Genomic DNA, 24,822 nt, shown 5'->3' with positions numbered 1-24,822 from the left:
CAGCAGGTACCTTATTCCAGTTTAAAGTTCACCCTGCATTTCATTAACACTCATATTTTCCAAATTCAGAGAAGTTCACATTTGAATGTGCTCTCCTTTCCTGACCCATTTCTATAATGCGGCAGTGCCAGGTACCAGTGACAGACAGCAGTGAACTCTAAGCAAGTTCAGAAGGTGAATTATGGTCATGTCTTCGCTTACCTAATTATTTCCTGAATCACAACTGAACTGAAGCTGTTCTCACAGACAATGAGTAAGTTAGAGGGAAATCCACTGCCAGTGTCTGAACTGTGGGGTGACTGGTAGGGGATCAAACTGTGCTCAGCTTTTGCTTTCCAAATGTCTAAGGTAGCAAACTGTCTTGGCCTCAGGCATTCGAAGGGACAGCTTTTCAGTGTATTAACTCATAGCTACATGATGCGCACATTTGGGGAATTCACCTGCTTGTTCCTGATAAATTATGCGTTCCCTATTCTCCTACTACTTAAATGAAGCGGGTGAGAATTTTGGATGAGCAACACATGCAAAATCAAGTCCTTTGGGGCAATACTTAACCTGAGGTGACCGACTCTATTCAACATAAACCTATATACATAGGATACTTTACGTGGCTTAGTGAACAGTATGATTCTGCTGAGAGCATGCTTCAGCCAGAATTTCCGTGAGATCTGATAGCACCTAGTCTGGTTTGTGAACGCCGCTGAGAAAAGTAAAGCCTTGCAATTTTTGCCGTATGTGACATCTCAAGGTTTCAACTCCCAGGAGCGGCAGGTGAGAAGTCAGACCTGCATCAGAATGACGCAGAACAAGTAGGTCAGCAGTTTCCTTGCATGCATCTTGTGTGTGTAGCTGTGCGCGTGTGTGCATGCATTTGAGAAAATGGAAAAACATGGCACTGAATCTTTAAGTTTCTGCTCTTTCTTTAGGCAGAAGTCTCACTGACTATGTCATGTGCAGTCGAATAGAAATGGGGCTGTTTTGGCCTCTTCACGGTAAAACATGTGGCAACAGTATGTGGAAATGGTAAAGAGTTGCAGAATGGGTAGATTTCTTGTAGCAGCGAGCAAGGGCTTTGGCTAAAAATAAGGAGAATGGTGTTATTCTTTGCCGTGTTTCATCTGCCCCAATTGCACTCTCTCTCTGCTTAGTGCCTGCCAAACTGATAGCTTGCTGAAGATTTAAAGGAGCAACACTCACATTCCTCTAACAGCTACCAGAATAGCTGAGGTTATCATCTCTTCTTCAGGCTTTCCTTCCCAAAAGCCTGCAAGAAGCAAGCGTTCTCAACCCTGTTCCCTCCCCGCTTTCTCTGTGTCACAGGCACTGTCCTGAGCTGCCGCTTCGGCAGGCTGGGCTGTTTAGTGTGCCCTGAAAACAAACGGCATGTTTTGGGGGCAGCAAGGGATGACAGTGTCTGGGCAGAGATTATAATCCCCTTCAGGCTGGGGGAGCTCTGCCAGTGCGTGGCCCAGGCTGCGGGCACCCAGGGATGAGAAGGGCTGCTCTCTGGAGCAGCTGCAATTTGGGCAGAAGGCAAGGGACACAAAGAAAGGGGGTCATCACCCCGCCCCAGATCAGCAGTCCGAATGAATTCAAGCTGTCTGTGCTTCTCCGGGAGCCTCTGGTCAGCCTCAGCCGAGGAGGAGCGGTCCCGCTGCAGGGAGGGGGGCTTGGGCTGAAGTCCCCAGGCGGTGCCAGCCGCTGTCAGTGGCGGTCCTTCGGAGCCCCGCACAGGCCAGGACAGGAACCTCCTCTGTCTTTTGAAAGAAGCAAACAGGAAGAAAAAGGAAGAATGAAAAGCGGGAGGGGTTTGCAGGGGGCAAGTTGGTTTTCCTGCGGCACCCAAAGCAGAGGGGCCCGGCGACCCTACAGCCCAAGCCGCCTGGGGATGTGTCGGGGCGGGGGAGTAGGGGGCGGGAAGGGGGCAGCCGGCTGTCAGCCGGCTGTCAGCCTGTCCTTTGTGTGTAAAATAGTAATTACAACGGGACACGCTGCCATGCCATACGAAGGCGAGGTTGCCGCGTTTGCCGGGCCGGAGAACCGCAGCGCGTCCTGCCAGGGACCACGGTGCCGGCAAGTGCCCCCCATCCCAGAGGGCTCCCGGGGGCGTGGGGGCTTTGTCGGAACAGGGAGGGGGGCATGGGAGAAGAGGAGGGGGCAAGGGGGGAAGGCGAAGGGAGGGGGTCTGCGCTCCTGGGATGTGTGCGGCCAGCAAGGCAGCCAAAACTGTACCAGGCTCCTCTTCGTCACCAAAGATGCCCAGCGCCCGCGGCTGAGGCGAGGTCCGCGGCGAGCATGGCCGGAGCGGGGACGCGCTGAGCATCCTCCAGCCAAAGCCGGCTGGGTCGGTTAAGGAGCGGGGTCGTGGAGGGCAGCGAGGCTCAGGGAGCTCTTCTGCCTGCTCTGCCTCCCGCCTCCCCCCGCCCCGCTCTCTCCCCCAGCCCTCCCCTTCATCCCTGGTGTGCGTGTGTGTGTGTGGCAGCCAAACGCCGAGGCGAGCGGGAGCGGATGGCGGATTGCACGCACGCCAGGCAGCCGGGGATGCTCGCTTTTCCTTCTGCTGCCTGCGGGCAGGGCTCGGTTTCCGAGCTGAGTGGAGAGAAACCCAAAAAGAAAGCTTTCTATCTAGTGAGGATGAAGCCACTGAAGGAGCCCGTCACCACCACCACTAACAACAATGTCTCTTTTGTGATACACTATCACATAGGCAAGGAGATCAAACACATTTGCAGCAACTGCAGTCGCGGGGAGGAAGCCCGTGACGGTGAGTGCCGAGCGCCTGTGGGTGTAGGAGAGAGGCAGGGGAGCGCGTTGGCTTCTTGCATGGGTGTGCGTGTCCATGGCCGCGCTCCCTCCGGGGGCTGGGATGCTCGGCTTGCCCCTTGGCAGGTCCCAGGGAAAGGGAGTGCAGGAGAAAGGCGCTGGGCATCCGTTCAGCCCGTCGATCAGGGAGATGCCAAGAGGGACAGGTCCCTTCGCTTGCCACAGAAGCCTCCTGCTAACAGTTAAGGAACCAACTCCTTCTGGTTTGTTTATTTTTTTTTCCTCAGTTGCTATAGAAATTGCTGTGTGTGTCGGTTGTGGTTTGTTACCGTTCCCATGAATTTTAGATCAGGGTTTTCTTTCCTTGATATATCAACTTTTTGCTCGTTGTGCTGCAGTAGAGTTTGCTTGACTCAACTCGGTATTTGGAAGGACCGGTTTACCTGGAATCCAGTTAGTGTGATGTTCACCATGCTGTCAAATGCATGGGGGGAAATTGTATTTTTGTTGGGATTAATATAGCGTTCTTCATCACACAACTGTTCTCATCCCTTCCCCCTCTCCTTTTGGGACTGAGCAAAACCTCCAGAGGATATTCAGAGAGTGAGGGTGTAATCAATTACAGGTGTTGCTACAGGTAAGTATATGCTTTTTATGTTTCTGGGAATGTAAATATTTGAAGGCAACAATGACAAATTATTTGGATTTTGCGAAGTCAGCAGTTAGGAGAAGCTGAGAACTAAAAGGGGCATAAAAGCATTCAGGCAAAAAACAGCCTCACAGATGTTACCTCGCATTCTTGTTCGATGTTGTATTACTTCGCTTTGCTGGGTGGTTTTACCTGTTACTTGGGATTGAAGGCAGTCGACTAAGGACTCCCTATTAACTGATGTAGTAGACAGATCTCATTTTTGAAGGGCAGGGAAAGGCTTTTTTGTGATAAACATGAACATGAAATTGTCATAATTTTATGAGCTGAGGTTCCCAGTAGTTGTTGGCATTTCATTTTGCATATTTTGTTGCAGAGATTGTTGATGATGATGATGATGATTATTATTATTATTATTATTATTATTTTAATTAACCAAAGCTGCCTTCGTTTGTTCAGTGCAAAAGAACAAAATATTATTTGGGATCTGATGATCCTTTGTCAACCACAGGTCTGCAGTTTAATGAAGTAACTGTGGTTTTGCTAATGTCTCTTTAGAATTAGCATCCTGATAGAGTGATTATAGTTTCCTTTGATTAAACTACAGCTAAAGCTGAACGGAATTGCTTTTCGTGCAAAGGGGGAAGATAGCCTGGGAAGCCTGGAAACCCACAGTGGGTTAAGCACTCTTACTGCTTATGCCACTACAGCAGAGGGAAGAATCTAATGAACACTGCACAAAATGTTGAGTGTTTTCTTTCCTCTTATGTGCTGCTGGTGACAGCAAGCCCCACAGATATTAAATGAAGGGCTGTGTGCAGCAGCTTTAGGTACTTTACACTATTAGTGTGGTTTACTTATCCTTAAAAGCAAATTAAGCCATTTGTTAAAAAATGCTTTCCTAGATTAATTGAATTGACCTAAACCTCAGCTGCATCAACATCTTTTGCTGGGGTTTTTTTGCAACCCTGTACTTTAAATCTTAGCACAGCATGAAAAAAACATTGCTTTCCTCCCCTTTAATGCACATATGTGTGTGCATGGATGCTTACAAATGTATAACTCCAGTTACTTGTACCTCTTAATAGACCAATAGGTGTATATTTAAGTACTAGTTTTCCTTTTTTTATACTTGATTATTTGTCTTCAAACCATGAGATACCCTGAGGAGAGGATCTGCCTCTTGACAGGAGATAATCTGCTAACCCTAGAGAGGCAAAGAATAGAGCAGAGGGGCAGCAGGCTTCCAGAGCATCTGATCAGTCCATTTTCACCCCCCTGTTCTGTGGGGCAGGGTTTTATTCCACCACATGCAGATAACTGTTATGGTCATCATTTTAAAAGGATGTAATACTGGTACAGCCTTAATCCTTTCCTACTAGCATGCACAGTTACAAGCTTCTTTCAGAAAGTGAAGAAACTGTAGTCCCAGCTATGCAGGTTGAGCACTCTCACTGGCTTCACTCTGACACGTTTTTCAGGACTGAAAACTGCCAGTATTCCCCTGGTTAGTACCTGTTCTAGGCCTCTTGGAGTTTGGAGGGAAGGGATGATATAATGAACTGAAATTATGATGTGATCATAATATCAGCAGAACAGATCAGGTAAACACCTGTGACTAACCCAGGTACGGAGAGACCTGTAGGAAACTCGAGATGTCTGTGCATCCTCACAGTTACACAGTGTAAAGAGCACCCAGAAAGGGGACCTCTCAGTACATTTTATTAGGGAAATGCATATAACTTTGCAACGTGGACACCCCTACCCTCCCATTCAAACCTATATATAGTTTATACATGGTCTTGAAGGCCCGAAATTGCACTGATGAACCCAAAAGTACTAAGTGGGTTCTATGACCTGAGCAACTATTATATTTGTTGTAACTGTGTACAAAGACCAGGATTCAGTCCTTATAGCATAGGCAAGCCTGTGGGGTACATTGCTTTAATGCTGAAATGTCCTCCAAATCTGGTTATGAGTCCTGGATTCCATTCATCATCCTACTTTGCATTCTCATTGTATTAATACTACTGCACTAGCAGAACCAGAGAAGGAAAATTCATGCTGAAACAGAGGGAAATCCTTCAAAGACCACTTACTAATCTAGCAAATGTCAAGACTAGGAGAATAGCAGAAGAGAGAGCCATGAAACCGAAGGAAAATATGGAGGCAGGTGCTGAGTCGTATTAAATTTTAGAAGGGAGGTCATGTAATTTGGAGAGAAGTTGGTGAAGGAGTTTGGGCATGCAGAAGTATGGAAAAAAGGAGTTGATGTGGAGGCAGCACTTTCATAAGGTAAAAAGTAAGAAGTGAGAAGCTCAAAGAGAAGCTGGAGGTTACAGTAATGCAAATGAAAGTGGGAGATGCTTTAGCCATTGGTCTGAAAGGAATTGATGTATTTAATGATAATTTAGCTGGAAAATAGAAAACAGAGAGCAGGGTGTGTGAAGCACCAACACCAAGTGTTGGGATGGCGGAACAGCAGAAATGGTGTTGGAAATGGAGAAGTAGTGAAACTGTATATGAAGGAAGAATGAGGCGTGTGGTTTCATCCTGTGACATTTGAGTGGCCACGGGACATCCAGGACAGGATGCCAGAGAGGCAATCAGACATGGTAGACTGAACCAAGAGGGAGAGGTCAAGTGTAGAAAGATATGAGTCACCTCCACCAATAAAAGAACAATCAGGGCTGAGCCCTGAGTGCTGCCAGAGGAGGGCTGCGAGGGAGATGTTGGGAGGATCAGGGTAGTGGAGAGTTGCAAAAGTCCCAAGAACAGACAGACAAGACGTGAGGAGACAACGCAAGTGGAAGTATTTTGAAAGACCCAGAAGTATGAAGGGGAATGAAAATACCTTCTGAACTTAAACGTGGGAAAGTGACTGATAAGCTTGTAAAGCCAAAGGAGCCAGAACTACAAGAGATCCAGGTGGGCTGGGACTGTGCGACGCTAAACATCTCCTTGTATGTACAGAGCGCTTCTCAATGTACTGATTTCAGTGGCCTCTGGGAGGGTTGTGGCAGTGCTGGGTCATAGCAGATGGCATGACTGAGGAGCAAGGGAACAGCAGCTAGAGGAAAAAGTACAGGGAGAAGAGATTTGGCTGCGTTTTATTTAACGTATTCATACACTAAAAACTGACTGAAGTCCTCGGTCTCCTGCACAAGTTTGAGCCTGGATCTGGAACATAGTTTAGATGCATCTCTAGTGTGGCTAGAAAGAACTGTAGGGATTTCAAAGGCACTAAGAAATAACCTAACATAAAGAGCAGGTGCAGCAACTGAAGTGGGATACTTTTGATTTTTATAGAGAAGATCTGACAAGCCAACTTAAGTGGAAAGCAGTTACCTAATAGTGCATTGGAAGAGAGGGGCTGCATGGCGAAAAGTGGTTTGCATCAGAGTGACACCTGAGGGTTCTCAGCTCAGTTCCCACCTCTGCAGAGGATCTCTGGGCAACTTCAGATGTGTGTCACTCTGTGCCTAAGTTCCATGTCTGTAAAACTGAGATAATGGGGTTTCCTTTCACCTGCCTATTGGTCTGTAAATAGATTATGAGTCCTTTGGGTGGCAGGGGGAGGCTGTCTCTTGCCATTTCCATTCCTTGTGCCAAGGGCTCCAGGTTTTTGGGTCTGTAGGTACAAGTGTAGTGGAAATATAAATAGTATTAAGAATAAACATACCCCAAAAGGTTTCATTCAGAGCTTAATCTCAGTCTGCCTGTTGTACGCTCCTATACCTCAGGGTTTTGCTGCTTAAGCAAAAATGATTTTTTTATCTTATATATGCATGAAAATTAGCATGGACTGAGATACTGTTGCTGTAGGAATTCCATACTTGTTTTTCTTCTGCCATCCCATTTCTAGATATTCCAGATAAATATCTTTTCCAAATGAAAAGGGGGATCTGGAGGGGTTGGGGAGAGGGGGTACATATGTGTGTGATTCCCACCTGGAATTGAAGACTGTTATTTTTTTCAACTGAGAACTTTGAGAACATTTACTTTATCATCACTTAAGAGATTGTCTCTGAAGTGATTATTTTGCTTCCCGCAAAAGTAATTATTAAATTGAATAGTTATCTTCCAGACAAGCCATAAGCCCTGCAAGAGCTGTGTATAAAAATGTTTTCCTCCAGTAATTCTCACATTATTTCAAATGGTACCTGCTCTTCTATTTCCATCTCTAGAGTGCGCACAGTATGTGGCTATGAGGCATTGCAGTCATTTACAATTGTACCTGTTAAAAATCCTAAAATATTTTGGAGGAAAAAAATTAGACTACACAGAATGGAAAAGTAGGCAAAAAACCCCAGCGTACCTGGTCCTGCTGTGAAGTGTGGGAAGCTGAAAAACATGTTTGAGGTTTCAACAGCTGATATAATTATTTGATGTGTGCCTTTAGTCTCTGAGGGATAGTTACCTTAAAGAAAGGTGGAGGGAAAGCATGGGCTTACATTGCATAGTGAAATATGTCTTCTTGACAGCACAGATCATAAAATAAAACTGGTTTATTTTTGCCAGTTGAACTCTGTACTGTTTGATTGGGCTGAATACAGTCCTGTGCCAGAGACAGTTCATGAGGCCAAGCAAAGATATTCTACATCCCAACAGGCTGCCGGGGAGCCTGGTGGGACACTTTGCTTCCACCAGCATCGCTTTCTGCTTGGGAAGATAACAGTCCAGGCTGAGAATAAATGTGCCTTTTTGGGAAGAAGGTGCGATCCTTATTCATGGTAACTTCCAGATGGCAAAATCCCAAGGCAGGCAGGACATGACGGTTTACTCCCTTACCAGAGAGCGAGAAGGGCAGAGTTCCAGTGCCCCGCTCCCATCAGTGTGTCTTGCACCTTAGGGGACTGACAGACCCTCATCAGCTACCTGTGGTTTTGTCCTGAGATCAGAGAGAATAATGGGGCTGTACTGAGCTGGGGTGGCTGTCCATGGCCTGCAGGCAGGGAGGAGAGGAGGGAGGAAGAAAAGAGGAAGAAGAAGCTCAATTTGGGCTCTGAGAGGGTGTATCTCTGGCTTACATGCTGAGACTAGCAAATGCAAACAGCTGACTGGTGAGATGTGAGGCTTTCCTCAAACACTAGAGCTTATTTCAGTTGGCTAGTCTGCGGTAAAAGGAAAGAAAAGGGATAGGGAAAGAGAGGAGAGATCACATCTTCTACCTTTAAGTCCCAAAATAGAGCTAAAAGAAACACCACTTAGCCTGGGGTAAGTCATTAACTCCTCCTGTGCATCTCTGTAGTGACAAGCTTGTGTCCTGCTAAACTGCCTGTAGGAGAAACTGCTGGCCACAAAATACGCCGGTTGTGCACCGTTCCGGACCAGGCTGCCCTGGCAGTGGGAAGGTCACGGCCTGGCTTGCACAGGCTGTCACCCAGCAGAGCTCTGGGCTTGCTTTGAAAAGCCCTGGAAGATGCCTTGGCCAAAACTGCAATATAATTTACATTATTGACTGAAACTGTAGGAACATTATAGGTAGTAAGCAAGGACTTCACTTCGGTAAATTAGATAGTATGGGGGGAAAAGGTGTATGGAAGACTGAGTCAAGCTTATGCAAGCAGATGTCTAAATCCCTTGTTTTCCAGTGAAAACTCCTGCATCCTTACCAGAGAAATGTTAGCCACCTTTTCCGGGAATTCTGTATGTCTGTGTCACTGATTTGAGGAGTTTAGGAAAAAAACCCAACAAAAATGACGGAACTGGTCACAGTGGCTCAGCACCCTCTCATTTTTATTACACAGTGTTGACATAAGGACACTGATAAGAGAACACACCAATTCTTCTGGTCAGAGGGCAGATGGCCAGCCTGTTCCAGTCCTGTCTCCTCTCGCTGATTTCTCTCCTTTTCAGTGCTATTACTCAGTTGTCATCTTTTGATAGCATCTCACCGTCCTGCTCTCTCTCTCTATTCTGAAAACCAAGATTAAAGTGTTGAGATATGTAAGCCTCTTAATGCAAAGACTGGGGCAACACTGAACACACGATGAAAAATGTTCTTTGTGGGGAGTTCAAAAATGCTCTGCTCAAAGTATATGTTGTCATCTTGAGTAGTATGACTAGTTCTGATTCTCCTGTATCAAACTGGATACATCAGATATACAATATAGAACTATTTGATAAATCATGAAAGTCCTCAAATTTTCCATGTGTTGAGGGGGGAGGCAGTGCATAAAAAAGGGGCAAGATGCAGAAGATGGCATAGATCATGGAGGAGCAGGTTCTCTTCTCACTCTGTTATTACCAGAGGACTTCAAAACATCTGATATTGACCTGGCTGAATAAGCTTGGCTTTCTCTGCCTTTTTGCATCATCCGTACATCCTATTTTAAGCTTTGATCCCCACCCAGAGGGGCAGTTAGTTTCCATTTCTGTGTTTTGTGTTTTCTGAGTAGTTTCCTTACTTGCTTAGAGATGTTTCTCTTAGAGGATGGTTGGCATAGCTGACCTGTTTCTTTTTCAAAACTTGAGGTTCTTTAGAAGAAAATGAGATATATAGAAGTACTTCATTTTACATCCATTATTGGAATTTTATTCATGAATATCATCATTGCCAGTCAGACCTAAGCAGCAGAAAAATACTGGGTATGTAGGGAAGAGATAATCTGATTCAGTATTCTGCCATGTGACGTCTCTTCTTTTTGTCTCTTTTTGTTTCACTTTTTCTTTCTTTAGTTTGTAATCAGTACTACTTATATCAGTTTGTGTCATTGTAATACCTTCTGCCTCTGTTTAGAAACAAGAGTTAATATTGTATCATTAAAAGCATTGAGAGTTCATTTATGGGCTTCTTGACTGATGAGCAAAACCTATCCTTTTGAGTATACTGCTAGATATGTAACTTTATCATTCATTGCTGGTACCTCAGCAAGAGAGGTAGACATTCTACATTAATGTTTGTATTGTAAGAATTTATTTCTTGATTTATTTCAGTGGCTGGTAGTAAATGCATAGCTATTCCTTTGCATCTTCTAATATTGTCTTGTTTGTAATCAGACAATACTGAATTTGGCTTCCTGCTGTTGTCACCTTATTGAGTCCCCAATTAGCCAGAACATAATTTCAGGAGCACAGTGTAAGTCTACGTGGCACTAGGTTGCTAAGAGTCTGCCGGGATGGCTGGGATTAACGGGGTGTGTTTGTAGTCCGTTCAATTCACCGTGCCAGGTCTCGCACATCTTCCCAAAGCTGTTGGCCACAACCCAGCATCAGGGCAGCTGAAGGGCAGCACCAGAGTGCAGAGTGGTTAAGCCAGCCCTGGCTGCGTGCTCCAATGTCTTTCTTTAGAAACTGGAGGGTACTGTGATGTTTGCTGTTATCTAGGTAGATGCTGCATAGAGGTGAAGTTGGGACATACTTGGGTGCCCCATTTTTCCTTTGTGACTTACATTTGCATGCTTCTTGGAAAATAACGATGTTCTTGTCGTGCCTATGAGCTGGAAAACTGTCCTGTTGCTGGTTTTTGGCTCTTGTGGAGTGACATGAATCTTCACTGGTCTGTTGCTTTTAGTCTGCCTCAGGAAGGACTGAGTAGAGAGGAATAAGGTAATGTCTGATCTTGTCACTGTCATCTCTCCTTGACTTTCCTGGCTTTGGATCCAGCTTCCTGAAGATGAGGCAGGTCTAGCAGAACCTCTGCCTTCGGGTGACATTCTCAGATTCAAAAGAAGATGAATTATTGCAGTTGCCCTGAAAAACAAGGAAAACAGTGTGATTTAAATCAAAGATAAAATCAGCCATTATGAAACCACCTGCTGTAACTTCTTGGAATCACTAGATGTATCATTCTGTCCCAGTTATGCCCACGCCACCCTGTCATAGTGCCCTGCAGCCACCATGAAGATGCGCTGTTGAGAGAGATCCAGTGGACAAGCATTGTTCCTTCCACAGATAGTGGAAGTTTTGAAGGTTTAAAAATACGGCTCAGGAATAAAAAACAAACAGTTCCCCAGGGGTTTTTTTGTTCCCCCAGGAAAGTAAAATTGCATCAAAAATCTCCGAAGAGGAGGGCAGGTTTCTGCATACATATGCTTTATAGCATACTAGTCAGGACATGGACCAGGAGTGAGAGACACACGGCCTCTAAGACCTTGGTTTGTGTAACTGAGATTAGTGTCGCACCCATTTCTTTGCCCATAACTTGGAGAGGTTTTCAATCTCAGCTGCCTGCTAGATCAGCCAAGCCTAAGGGTTGCAATTTAAGACGTACAGCATTTTGTGAAGGGAGGGCCCAGTATATCCGTTAGTTGGAACATTTTTGAAAGGATATAAGGTGTACTTCAAGTCTTCTCTTTACTTTCTCCTGCCCTGAGCGGTGCAGCCCAAGACTAGGATGTCAGGCTTAGTGCTGCAGTTCAGCAGACGCCTTCCCCATCACTACTTAAGGGAAAGATCTTGCCCTCTGTCATCTTCTTCATGACATTTTTCAGGCCATTAGTCTAATGGCTTTGTGCAATAGGAGTACAGGGAATAAAATTAAAATGGATCCAATTATTTAATTTATCTTGGGAGATTTTGGTAGCAGAGAATGATTTTTATTTCACCTTGCTTCCTAGGAGAAGTTGATTACCCGTTTGAAAAAACAGAGAGTGGTGGAATTTTAAATCTTTCCTTGTAAAGCTCTGGAAGCACAGAATTATAATGATGGTAACACTGAGAATATCAGGTCATTTCAAGAAAGGCATGTCTAAGTTTTGTTAGAAAGAGCTGATAACAATATTTTTATCTTCAGCAGTGGGTTGAGGGATGTACAGCTGCAACAGAAATACCATTGTCCTGAATATTAGTTATCCTTTTAACACATTCAAGAAGCCACAGATTAAAATGTCGGTAAGCAAATGTTGGTATTTGGGATCTTAAGATAAATAGTTAGAATGATCATTAAGTACATCCTGACAAAAGAGCCAGGCCTGGAAATGCCACTGTGGTCTACTGCATCCACAGCCCATGTATTAGCAAGCTTCTCTGAAGTATTGAGTATCCATATATTCACATCTACATGGACCACATCCACGGTCCCTAATGTCAACAGCCCATGTCATAAGGATTATGGCACTGGCTTTCTCTCTCTTTGCACATCCATTGGGTGCAGCTGCTGTGATATTTCCAATATTAAGATACTCTAATACAGCATGTGTGCAGCTCCAGTGTGTTTGTTGGAGTTTTTTTTAACATGGAGACTTTGTCAACCTTGCTTTCGGTGAAGTAAATAAATAAATAAAACCAGTAGAAAAGTTATTTCTTCTACATCAGCTGAAATTGAACTGATATAAAGAGTATGTGTCATGCTGCTATTGAGCTTTATAGCATATCTTTCTCATTTTACTTTCCAATCTGCTTAAAATGTCAACACTGCTAAAATTTCAGATGCTCAGACTGAGCAGTCAGCGGTGCAAATGCACAGACGTGGATGGATGGATGGAGGACACTATTTGAACCAGAAGTTGAACCAGTATTGAAAGACCTCTTCCCTCTCCTCGTCCCATGCACCAGCAAAACAGGATGGTCTCCTTATGCTAGCACAGTGGTTTTATTGGATAAACACCTTTGAAATTTAGGTTCAGCCTGAAGGAAAAGCCAAGTGAAGAGACTTGTCTGGAACTTCAGCTGTTTGAGCTGTTAATTGTACCGTGTTTAGAAATAGAAGAGTGAGATGAGTAAAGCTTTCATTAAAATTTACAGCTCCAAAGTAATTGTCTGCTGGTTTATAGCCATCAGGGTGAGGGGTTGTCTTCTAGCAGTCTGCTGTGGCACTTAAGATGGGATTTGCTGCCTGCTCCAGCATCTGAATTGAGAAGAGCAATTTCTGACCGTCTACTCTCTACGGCTGCCAGTCTTTTACTCTTAGAGCAGCCGTCAGAGAGAATTAGCCATGATACCTAAATGGGAACATAAGGAGGGACTCCTGAGACTCTGTTATGTAGCTTCCCTTCCTTCTGAGTTCCCCCTCATAAGTGGCATGTACAAACAAGCTAGAATTCAGGACATATTTTCTTTTCTCTTTCTTGTGTGTCTTACTACAATAAGATTAGCATTTTGTCTGACTCTAGGAAAGTACTCAAGTTACTAATGTGGGCTTGGCTTTCTATGCATTTCTGTCATCTCAGTCAAACATCATTTTCCTTACGAACTTGTGCTGTGTGTGGGAATGCATAAGCCTAAAAGAAAATAGGGGGATCCTGTAGTTCCAGTGAACTGATAATTCTTCCTCCTATTCATCTCAAGTTGGCAGAACAGTCAGTTCACTAAGCAGCAAGACAAGCGTCAGTTCACCAGCACATTTTCTGGCATTGCATACAGGATCAAGAAAGACGCTTTTGGGCTATATTTTTATTCAGGATTGGGTTTTTTTGTGTGTTTGTTTGTTTTCCTCAGCCTTCTTTGGACATTGGGCCCTGTGTGATTAAAAAAAAACCCATAATTGCAAGCCTATAGGAAGATGAGTGGTAGTTTTAGAAGTCAGCCGTTCTGAGCTAGTACAGCTAGTCCGTGTGTTTAGCAGACAAATGAAGGTATTGTTCTTTACCTGCCATGGATTCATTTATTTCATAATTTTGTATCATTATTATTGTATACCTTGTATAGCAGGCTCCATTTCTATATGTTTGTGTGTAAGTACCTGCAAGCACATCTGTTTCATTTCTTGTTTCCTCCCTTTGTAGCAAAATGCTTGGGAGATTCGTCATTCTGAGCACCATCACAAACCTTGTAAAGCTTGAGGTACTCGGCCAGACGTTGTGGTTTAGGCCGGTCTCTGACTTGCGAATTCAGACCAAATACAATTTAAATAAAGAGATTTTTGAAAATAAGGTTTGAGTGGCAAAGACTCCAGTTCGGTTGGAAGAGCATATGTGCAAGTTTAACATTTGGCTTGACAGAAGGGGATCTGTGACACTTGTAGGAGATATATCTTGTAGGAGATATTTTGCCCAAAAGTGATCAGTACTTAAAATTGAGAACACTGTTCCCCATAGGTTGTATGTATAGAGGCAATTTATATTGTCAAAAATGCTCAGAAAGGCTTATGGTGTAGTTGTTGTTGCATTTTGTTTGGTTTTATCTGCTTGAAGAAGAATCGCGATAACTTTGAGAGGAAACTTTCCGCATTTAGGGAAGTCAGATTTCATCAGTTTGTTGCGTTCTCCAGTGCCGGCAGTGAATGAGTTTGGGAAAAAAAAAAAAAATAAGGTAATTTTGTTTGAATTGTAAGAAATGTCAGATTTTGGTTGGGTTTTATCCTCCTTCTGTATTGAAATGAAATCTCATGCAGATACATATCACAGTTACCTTCACAATGTTGTGAAATGAACTTCACTGCCGATATCATGGTCAAGTGGCTCCATATAGGCAGACCCCATGGTGCTGCTGGGGTGCTCTGCTCGTGTTTGCAGCTCACAGCCTGCCACTGGTTCCTCTCTCAGGGGCCGTTCCTATCAATACAGAGGAAAGCAGACATTGAGACCATGTGCTGTAATATCTTCTCTGCCAATTTCTTTTTCTGTAGGTGAATTTTAGCATGCTGGAAAGGTCCCTTCTACAGCTTTGGCTGATAAAGTCCTCTCACATCAGTAAGAAGGCATGTTTTAGTGTGCAACCAGCATGTCTGAACCCCATATGAGAAGGACCACACATAATGCAGTTCCATCTCCCCTCACTCCTCCTGCTCATCTCATTAGTTAGAAGCAAAGAGCAGAGAGCCATATTTTACCCTCATTTGCAAAGTTCTGGTAGCCCGAAGGACAAAATGCATCCCTAATTCCCAAGACGGTCCTCCAGTCACTACATGGCTTGGATGAGGCAATCCTAACCCTAGTGGCCTTTGCTGTTCACTTTGGTGTGGTCAGGATTTCATTCGTTCCTCTCTGCTAACATATTACCATGCATAAAGCTGCTGAAACTATTTCAGTAGCTTTTTCAATGATCATGTTTGCTTGGCTCCCTGTAGGATTTTTTTCCCCCTTAGCTCTGATCTAAACTCTTTCTCATTTTCTGAGGTATTTCTGGTTGCTGGACTTGGAATTATTCATGAACCTGAAGCTACATTCCTAGATCCTTCGACTGTAACATTTCTTTGGTAGATGTAGCAATTTGGTTACTTGATGGGCTCCATCTTTTTTTTAAAGGCAGCAGTTTTTAAAACCAAAGGCTTTCCTCTAAATCTACTGAACAAGAGCAACAGCCTGCAGAGCTCAGCATCCATAAGATACCCTAGAAAGCTAAAAAAGGAAGGTGAAAAAAGTGAAATCATAGCTATGAAAAGCACACAGAAATACTTGGTGTATTTTACCCATCAACCTGCCATGCTTTATTCATTATTTTAAAGCAGCCATGGGCATTCTTCTCCCCTCCGAATATTCAGCTCTGAAACTCAAGCCTCTACCATAAAGGCCTACACAGAAATTTCACCACAGCCAAGGGTCTAAACTAACCATCATTTGTGTCAACAAAAGAATTCTCATCATAATGACGAGTAAAGACCATATGTGGCTGCACTTAGGTACTCAAAGTAGAACTATTTAGTCCATATTTTAAATTCCTGAACATGGATACAGGCTGTCTCTTTTCAGAGTCCAGTGAAACATTTTTTTTTTGCTAGGCAGTTACCGATTTTTTTTTTAAACTCATATCTGTGCTCATTATAAATGTGCCATTTGGTATAATTACTCTTTTCCTCTTGGCAACTTCCTATCAATTTCTTCAAAGAACAGAAATAGAAGTTTCTTTTTTATGAGGAGAAGCAATATAGAGTTTACAAGGGAATGGTTTGAACTTTCTAGCTCGTAAATGAGGTACTTTGTTCCTTTTCTCCTGGTCATTAAAGTAATTAAAAACTTAACTTTTAATCTTTATGATGATAATGGTGAGATGGTACCATTGTGTTTAGAAAGTTTATTGATCGTAATGCCATTTCCTGAATGGGATTATTTTTAATAACAGGACATGCCCCTCTCAGGTTTCTGAATAGTCTAAAGACATGCCTTCTAAAGTGCATGTTTTTAGTAAAATAAAGTAAATAATATTGGATATTCCCACTTATGAGAACTTCAAAAGAAAAAGATCAGAAATTGCTCAGTCCATCAGAAGTCCCCTGAGAAATCAGAAGCATTTAAAATATTTTCTCCAGGCTTTCTCAAAATAAATATCCAGGCTTTAGCACTAGCGGTCTGTTTTTAGACAGGCTCGACCCTTTAATCGCCAAGAGCTTCCCTGATTCCCGGTGAGGGGGCAGTAGAGCAAAGTGTTCTTCTGTGTGAGCAACTGTGTCTGCCCCTGTCCACACGGCGATCAGGAAAATCATCACCTGGTAGCAGAGGCCTCACAAAATGTGAGCAAGAAGCCCATGGGCTTCCATGGACCAGATACTTTTTTTGGATTACTTTTATATTTTGCAGCTGAGTAGAATTTGAAATTCAGGCTGGTGTAAGAGATAAATCCAACCATGCAAATGTAATTTTAGCAGCTTCCTCAAGAAGACACTTTCAATCAGTAGCAAGTCCTTCCGTGAAAAAAAAAAAAAACTTAGGAAAAAGTGTTATTTCTTTGTTGGATTAAATTTAGGAGTTGAAGGTACATGGGCTTCAGTTCTGTTTTTTTCTTGTCGAATGGGTTAAAGACTCTCCTGGAAGAAGAGAGCTTATCTGTCATCCATAGCTTTGGCTTTCAGAAAGAACTTGAGCTGTGATGGATGAGACTTAACTCTAGACTTGATGAGTTCAGGAATGATTTGCTGCCCAGGGAAGTGGTTGAGTCACCATCCCTGGAGGTTTTTAAAAGACATGTAGATGAGGTTCTTAGGACGTGGTTTAGTGACATTGTTAGGTTAATGGTTGGACTCGATCATCTTAAAGGTCTTTTACAATCAAAATGATTCTATGATTCAAAGACAGTTCGGAGTGCTTAACATCAAGTGTCTGCACCACTTTACCACCAGGACCTCTGAGCCATGGTGCTCAGTCCCATCCACGTGTATTGGAGGGGTTACTGGTGTTGCCAGTGGTTGGTGCCCACTTGTAAGGTGATGGTCAGAAACACCACTGCAACTGTTTTTCCTGGTAGCATTTCGCTTGTTAAATGTAATGTTAGAGCCTTGAATTGCAAATAGTCCTGTGGGTATAACTCATATAGAATCATAGAATCGTTTCAGTTGGAAAAGACCCTCAAGATCATCAAGTCCAACGCTGTCACTAAACCATGTCCCTAAGAACCTCATCTATACATCTTTTAAATACCTCGAGGGATGGTGACTCCACCACTTCCCTGGGCAGCCTGTTCCAAGGCCTGACAACCCCTTCTGGGAATAAATTTTTCCTAATATCCAATCTAAACCTCCCCTGGTGCAACTTGAGGCCATTTCCTCTTGTCCTATCACCTGCTACTTGGGAGAAGAGACCAACCCCCTCCATGCTACAACCTCCTTTCAGGTAGTTGCAGACAGCGATCAGGTCTCCCCTCAGCCTCCTTTTCTCCAGGCCAAACAGCCCGAGTTCCCTCAGCTGTTCCTCATCAGACTTGTGCTCCAGACCCTTCACCAGCTTCCTTGCCCTTCTCTGAATTCTCTCCAGCACCTCAATGTCTTTCTTGTAGTGCTCAGCTTTCTCCTCTGAATTTTTTGGTATTGTGAGATTTTTATCTCCTCTTGTAGGCTCTGCAAAATACCTTTTAAGAAGGTTTAAAGAGTTGCATTTTTCCAATGCTGTGTGCTAGGGGACACAGCTGGTTGTGAGTAGGCAGGTCAATTCCAACTTATCGACCGTTTGTTTTCAGTCTCAGAAGCTGAATGGCTTGAATGTGGGTTCATCCAGCTCCCAGTGTGTTTGCGCTTAGAGGTTGCTCTGCTCCAGGTCATGCATAATGGGCTGGGGATTTCCAAGAGCCTATTTCTATCATGGTTACTTAGAAAGGGACAAGTTTGTTCAGTAGTTAAGTTTTTAGTGCGGCGATGTGATGACAGTATGAGGAGGATGCCTTGGACGCTATGCCCTAGATGGGAAATTCTGCTTGTAGCTGCTGTTTACCCCAAAACAGGAGGTTTTTATGGCAGTCCTTCACAGAATGAATCACATCTCCTTTTTGCTGGGTACCCGGGCAGCTCTGGGTAATGGGAATCCATCTACCCAATCATCCTCTCCTACTTTCTGGGGAGAGTATCTAGCAGCCAGTACCTCACGTCGCTCCTCTCTCCCCTCGTGCCTCAGGTAGAAGATCCTCTGCCACAAGCGAAAGAAAGGGACAATCTTCACTCCCCTTTGGTCTCCATCATGCACAACTGGAGGGGATCAGGCTCTCAACAAATCACAGCTGTGACTAGCCATTTCTTTCAATCCAGGAGTGAAGCAGAAGGAGGTTTGGGTTATTTAATCCAGGGTAAAGCCCAGACAAAGTCTTAGAAAAGGGTATTTGTGCTGACCTAACTATCAGGAGCCACGCTCCCAGTCATGCTTTCTTTAAGACCCACTAGGTCTTGAATTTTTCTTTATAAATAGCAGTTCTAGTAAGGGAGATGGGGAGTGCTCTCTCATCCTAGTATGAAGTGCAGTAATGTTCCCAATAAAAATGGCAGGTGTGGGCTTGAAGTTTCACAAGAGGAGGATGAAAATGACCCTGCGATTCTTCTGTCTCCCAAGTAAACACTTCAGCTGCTCTAACAGAAAAGTCCTTGCATCTCATCCTACTTCCTCTGCTTTCTTAAAAGCACAAACTGTGCATCTCCTCCCTGCTTGCTAATTAGGAATGATAAAAATTCCTTTCAAACTGAAGTTTCTTACTAGAGCAATTTCTGGTACGTTTGGAATTGCCTTCCTGTAGCCCCAGGAAAGGTAGGATCTCTGGTTTGTCTCTGCTGGCCCTGTTTCTCTCTTGGTTGGCTCTTGGTTGTGCTCCACTGGTAGTGGCTGCTCTGAGTCATTTTTTGGAGCTGCTGAGTCTCCACATAGCGTTCGTGGTGTCCAGGACAGACCTGTGGATCTGCTCCAAAAGTGAGGAGCTGCAGTGATATTTATTGGATTTAGCCCCAAATCTGTATGTAATAAACACTTAAGTGATGGAAAACCCAGTGAGCAGTTAAGAGCAATAAGGGATAGACAAAAGAGCTGATATCAAAGAAATCTAACAATCTTTATTTTCTATAATTGCAGGGTTTCTAGGAAGAGATTATGTAGCTATTAATAGCATAATCTGATAAAGTGCTTTGGTTGCAAGTAAAAATCTTGTGGGCTATGTTAAAATACAGAAAATACTTGGTGTTTTGAGAGATTTCATGTCAATAAAGACATGTTGAGAGTGATGCACGTAGTGCAGTATAGTTTGCAGAGGTTAAAAAAAATGGCTTTCAGGTTGCAATCAGCATCAATAATTAAGGTTTTACGTCAAAATGTGGAGGCGTTGAAAACAGGGTCCTAAAGGGATTGGACTTCCAAAGCTATTCTTTGGACTTCTGTTCTGCCAATAGAAATAAATGCACTGAGAAATCGCAGCAGGGAGCAAAGCCGTACCACGGTCTGATACCGGTGCTGAAAGGGGCACGTGTAGAGGGTGAGAGATTCAGTTTATGGATATAATGCAAAGTGCTACACTGCTGGGGAGCGGGAGTAATGGGCAGGGGGTTAGGAAATGTTCGTGCTGCTTGGCATGCAAAGGAAAGCTACTGACAGCCTCTTCGTGGCTCGTAAAGCCATGACACCAACCCGGTCGGTGCCGCCGCAAATGTTTACATCCAGTGGGAGCTGTTGTCAATCCAAGAGGTCATCATCCCCGTTTGGCAAGATTGTGTTTAGACCGCTGCGTGCCATTGTCTTGCCTTCCAGTGGAAAACAGACCTTTGAGAAATGAGGAAAAGTTTAAATGGGCAATTCGGATAGTAAAGGGAGGGCTGATGAAAATTAATTCCAGGTGCAAAGGGAAATTAAAGGAGAGTAACACAACAGATGATAATGGAAGAGCAGAAAATGAACCATTTTCCTGAAAGAAAAACAAGGTGCTTTTTAAATTGGAAGTGTTCCCATTCAGGTAAAGAGAAGACATAAGTGCTTAGCAATTAAGAGTAGTTGTTCTGGTTTCTTGTCATTTCAAAAAGACACGATGCGTCTACGTCTTGGAATGAACAAAGCTGCCAGAATAAGGTCTGTGCAGTCTGAAGTGAAGGATATTCGCGCTGCAGAGTTGAAAGAAACCTTGCAACAGGAGTTTGATGGAAACTAATCTGCAGAGTAGACTGTGGATTGGGAATAAGGAATATTACGCGGTTATTTTTTTTTTACGTATACAAAGTTATTGCCATTAAATAAAATGGCACATTTAGTCAATTGCATGTTTAGGGCCAAGGTCATTTTCAGCCTGTTAATACAGGTTCACCCAAATACAACAGAAAGCACAATGTAGCCATTGGTGTTTCCTAGGAGGGCTTAAAATCTAACTTTGTGAAGTAAACCTGCACATTAAGATAATCATGTGTCTGATTATGAACAAGGAGTGTTAAGAAATGGTCTGAGAGACAACTTGGTGAGGTTACCAGTGAGGAAGCTAATACTAAATATCATGGATGGGATGGGTGGGCTTCAGCCTTCAGCTACAAAATCAGTCTTGGTACCCGAATACAGTAAGAGTGGGGTTTTTTCTCTAAAATGGAAGTTAGGTATATTATATATCAGCAATATTAACAGATGCCCTGATTCCCAAACAGACATGGGAATGACAGAACTGGTTGTCATTTTCCAGGAAAACTTCATAAGGTGTGTTGTCTTTGGGAGGGCCTTTGATCTGCCTGCTACAATTCTCAAATTCAAAAATAGGCGACCCTTATGTTGTCTATTACTGGACCTTCTGGAAGTCAACACCCTGCTAAAAGATGTGGGAAACTCATAAGAACATACAGAACAAGTCTGAGATAGCCCAGCGTCTTAGCTTCCTCTTTTTTTTTTTTTTTTAAACTGGTAAATTGACTGTTTCGAAGAACACAGAGTTAGGTTCAAAATGTAAAAAAAAAAAAAAAAAAAAAAGGTAGGATGGAGGTGCAAAATAAGAAATCAGGTTTCAGACCTTCTAGTGTTTTAAGTCTTCGTAGTATATTTCAATCATGTTTGTAAAATTTCTTTTACATCACTTAGATGCAAGCTATTTTGATTTGTGGTGCTTTTGGTCATTAAAACCACAAGTCTTGCTTAAGCCCTTCAGTCTATATGAGCTTCAAATGTCTTAAGGACTACGATAAAATCTGGAGAGCTGTCTCACAGCCAGCCAGCCTGTGAAAAGCTTTCAGGTTTAGTTTCCCCATTGCTATTGCAGGATGACAGCTCGGACTGAAGAAAGTGAGAGAGAAGTGGATTGCCCTCTAAGTGCAGCTCCCAATGTCTCTCTCTGTCTCAGCAAGATCTTTCAGACCGTGGAGAAAAAAAAACAGAGCAAGTTCCCAAAAGCGCTGGTTATCAGTGGCAACCGTGACCCGTAAATATCACATTTGTGGCACTGGCCTCAAGTGAGACCTCGGCACTGTGACTACAGGCAGTAATGCATGTGGCATTTCATTCTCCCAGTTCAGCGGACTGATGAAGTTTGGACTGCTGGGCCTGTTTTCCTCTTTGAAGGCAAAAAAACCCCCGAAATAAATGTGCAAGGCCTGGGTTGGTTTTCATTTGTGCAAGTACCACCCTTTTTTGGGAACAGCAAGGGTGTGAAACCAGCCTACGGAGCCTGCTGTCAGCAGTGGGTGTCGCAGCCCACAGCCGGTCGATAGTCATTAGGAGCCAAAAAGGCAGAGAAACCGGGCCAACTCGAGCAAAAGATGCAGCAGCAAAGACGAGCATAGAAATCTGGCATTTACTTCGTGCACCGTGGTCTGCTTTTATTCTTGCTGTATTAAAACTGTCATGGGTTTAGGCTACCGCGATTCATTCCTAGCCAGTGATTATTATGCTTTGAATTAGCAGTGCTCTTGAGAGTATTTTTCATGAAAAAAAATTAGGTAGTCCTTCTGAGAAATAGGAGGGAGAGGGGAAAAAAGAGCTGTTAACTTGGATTAGCTTGGAGCTGTGTGTGCTTGGAGGGGACGAAGGAGAAGGGCTGATGGAGAGCACAGTGGGACTACCAGGGCACAGATCTATGTGAGAGATGATACTGAAATCTGGGGGAGAGCCATCAAAATATGGAAATGGTTTTGACACTGTGTTTAGCTTTTAATGAACCCGCCCTTTGGGTAAATTCCTTTTGACTCCAGTGTGAGTTTTGCCTGACTGTGAATCCATACTCTGAATGGGAAACGCTTCCCAGAGGCAGTGAGAGCACAGCTGGTGTGGGACGGAGGGGATGTGCCTTAAAAAAGGGAGAGGATTTTTAAGGGGTGTCAGTTCTCTGGGGAATGGCCTCAGCAACTCTGAGATTTAGTAACTGAGACACCTGGGTAGCAGAAATGATGGCTCAGGATGGGGGAAAGGAGAGAGGCTGAGCAACGAGAGGAATTCCCATTACGTTCCAGCTGTGGGTTTATGCAGCAGGAAGCCGAATTCAGCAGCACTAGTGTGTCATTCCCAGTTCACTCAATGGGCCGCTTCTACACCCTGTATCCCCCAAGTAAGGCAGTAAAGACAATACCAGCCCATTACTTTCAGCAGCATCTCTAAAAAGTCGCAGCAGTGGAACACTGTGTGATCTTATGTGATTTAACTAGAGGCATCTCAAAAATGGAGGCGGGGGTAAAGACATGGTCCCTTTGGATCTGCATATAGAGTGAGGTGGTCTGTACCCTGTGCTGGTCTTCAAAGCCCAGCAGGCTCCAGTGAAATCAGAAAATGTAAGGAAATTTATTATTTCCTCTTCTTTTTACCCTTACGGTTTGTTCAGCATAACCAGGAAGTTTCCAGCCTTAATGCGGCACGTCCCAGCCCCTGTACAGGACAGAGCCTTGTAGTTCGTTCTCTCTATAAGAAGGTATTTCTCTAGGCAGCCAGGCACAAAGAGCCGGAACACAAGGAAATGCTTTGCCCAGACTACCTTTTTTTCCTCTGCTTTAAATGGAAAGAGTTTGTTCTCAGAAGTGTCTGTCTTCCTCTCCATTATCCCAAAAAATACTTGTTTTTAACCATTTATACTGAAACAGTTGGGCTGTCTCTATCTTGCTGCCTAACTTTTTTTCTTTTTCCCCTCTCCGGAAAGTTACAGGCAGCTGTATCTGGCAGTGATATTTTATAGGAAAAATAATTGTGTTGCCAATGTTAAAAACAAGCAAAACAGCAACACCAAAATAACCAGCCTTCTTGTAAAAGCTGGAGTGGCTCAAATATTATGTCAGTTTGCAGTTCTGATAATGGAACTTCCTTTGTGTTAGAGATGCATCTCCGTCTGTTCCCTTGAAAAGCCACCTAAATTGGGCACATTTAAAGCCTCGGAAAAAAATTCCTTTGAGAGACATAAGAATCTGCCAAGCAAAATCCCTGATGATTCTGTCAGTGTGGAGTGCTCATCACTTCAGAGCACCGTTTTTGTTGAGATTCCCAAGCCTGTGCTCATGGCTGAGGTTAATACTTAGTATACTTGAGGTGAAGTAGAAACACTGGGCTGCTGTCTTCAGAGCAGGAGAGGTGATGGTCTGTGTCCTGTCTTTATGAATCCAGACTGTGCATGCCCGCAAACCGCTCAAATCAGTTTTCCTGGCAGTGTCACATTACAAAACAAGCCTGGGAAATGATATCCCTTAAAAAAACCAAAACCAAACCAAAAAAACAACCTCCTGTATGCTGACTGAATTGCACAGATGTTTTTTTTAGGGAGAGAGGGAGAGGTTATTGCAGCCCTGGTAGCTGTGGCATGAAGAGACCCTTTCTCCTGGGCTCCTGGTACCTTCCTCCAGATGGTGTTTTACTTTCTAGTCCTGGCTTATCTCCCTCTCTGTGCCTCTAGTCACAGGGATGTTATTTCTCATAACTATCAGCGTATATTTTCCCTGCAAATGTGAGGCTGGTGGCCGTGCAATGTAACTGCACCAAGTGACCACCCCCAGACTTCTCTTGCTCTCATCAGAAAGGAAGGGTAATTTCAATTCTTCTAGGGTTTTTTTAAAGTATTGAGACTATCATGATGTATTACAGTGTAAGGGTTGCAGAAAGATGAATTTTTTAACAACAGAAGTTCAGTGAAAACCTGTAAACCCTCCTTAGCGAATTCAGCCCTGCGTGTGGATTCTTAAAATTCTCCAAGTCTCTGTGTTAAAAGACAAGTATAAGAATAGGAGGCGAATGAGTGGGCAGAAAAATGGGACTGGAAGGAACCTTCTGAATTTTTAGCACCCTTTCTGTCACTAGGAAATTCCTAATGCAGCCCCTTTTATAACCCAGGCAGTTTTAATGGACATGGTAATGATACCAGAGGGTCACTATTTATCAGGTTCCTTGCTCCTGATAAATACTAGTTCATTAATT

General features: G+C 43.6%; 1 protein-coding gene across 1 annotated transcript in view; it reads left to right on the top strand.

The window, feature by feature from the left end:
- PHACTR1 (phosphatase and actin regulator 1) overlaps positions 1–24,822 on the top strand; it is a 308,817-nt gene that overhangs the window by 160,819 nt on the left and 123,176 nt on the right. The window lies entirely within an intron of this gene.

Source organism: Caloenas nicobarica, chromosome 2 (assembly GCF_036013445.1).
Source record: "Caloenas nicobarica isolate bCalNic1 chromosome 2, bCalNic1.hap1, whole genome shotgun sequence".
Classification (NCBI taxonomy): Eukaryota; Metazoa; Chordata; class Aves; order Columbiformes; family Columbidae; genus Caloenas; species Caloenas nicobarica.
Note: the sequence above shows the minus strand (reverse complement) of the source record. Positions and strands in the feature narration are given on the sequence as shown.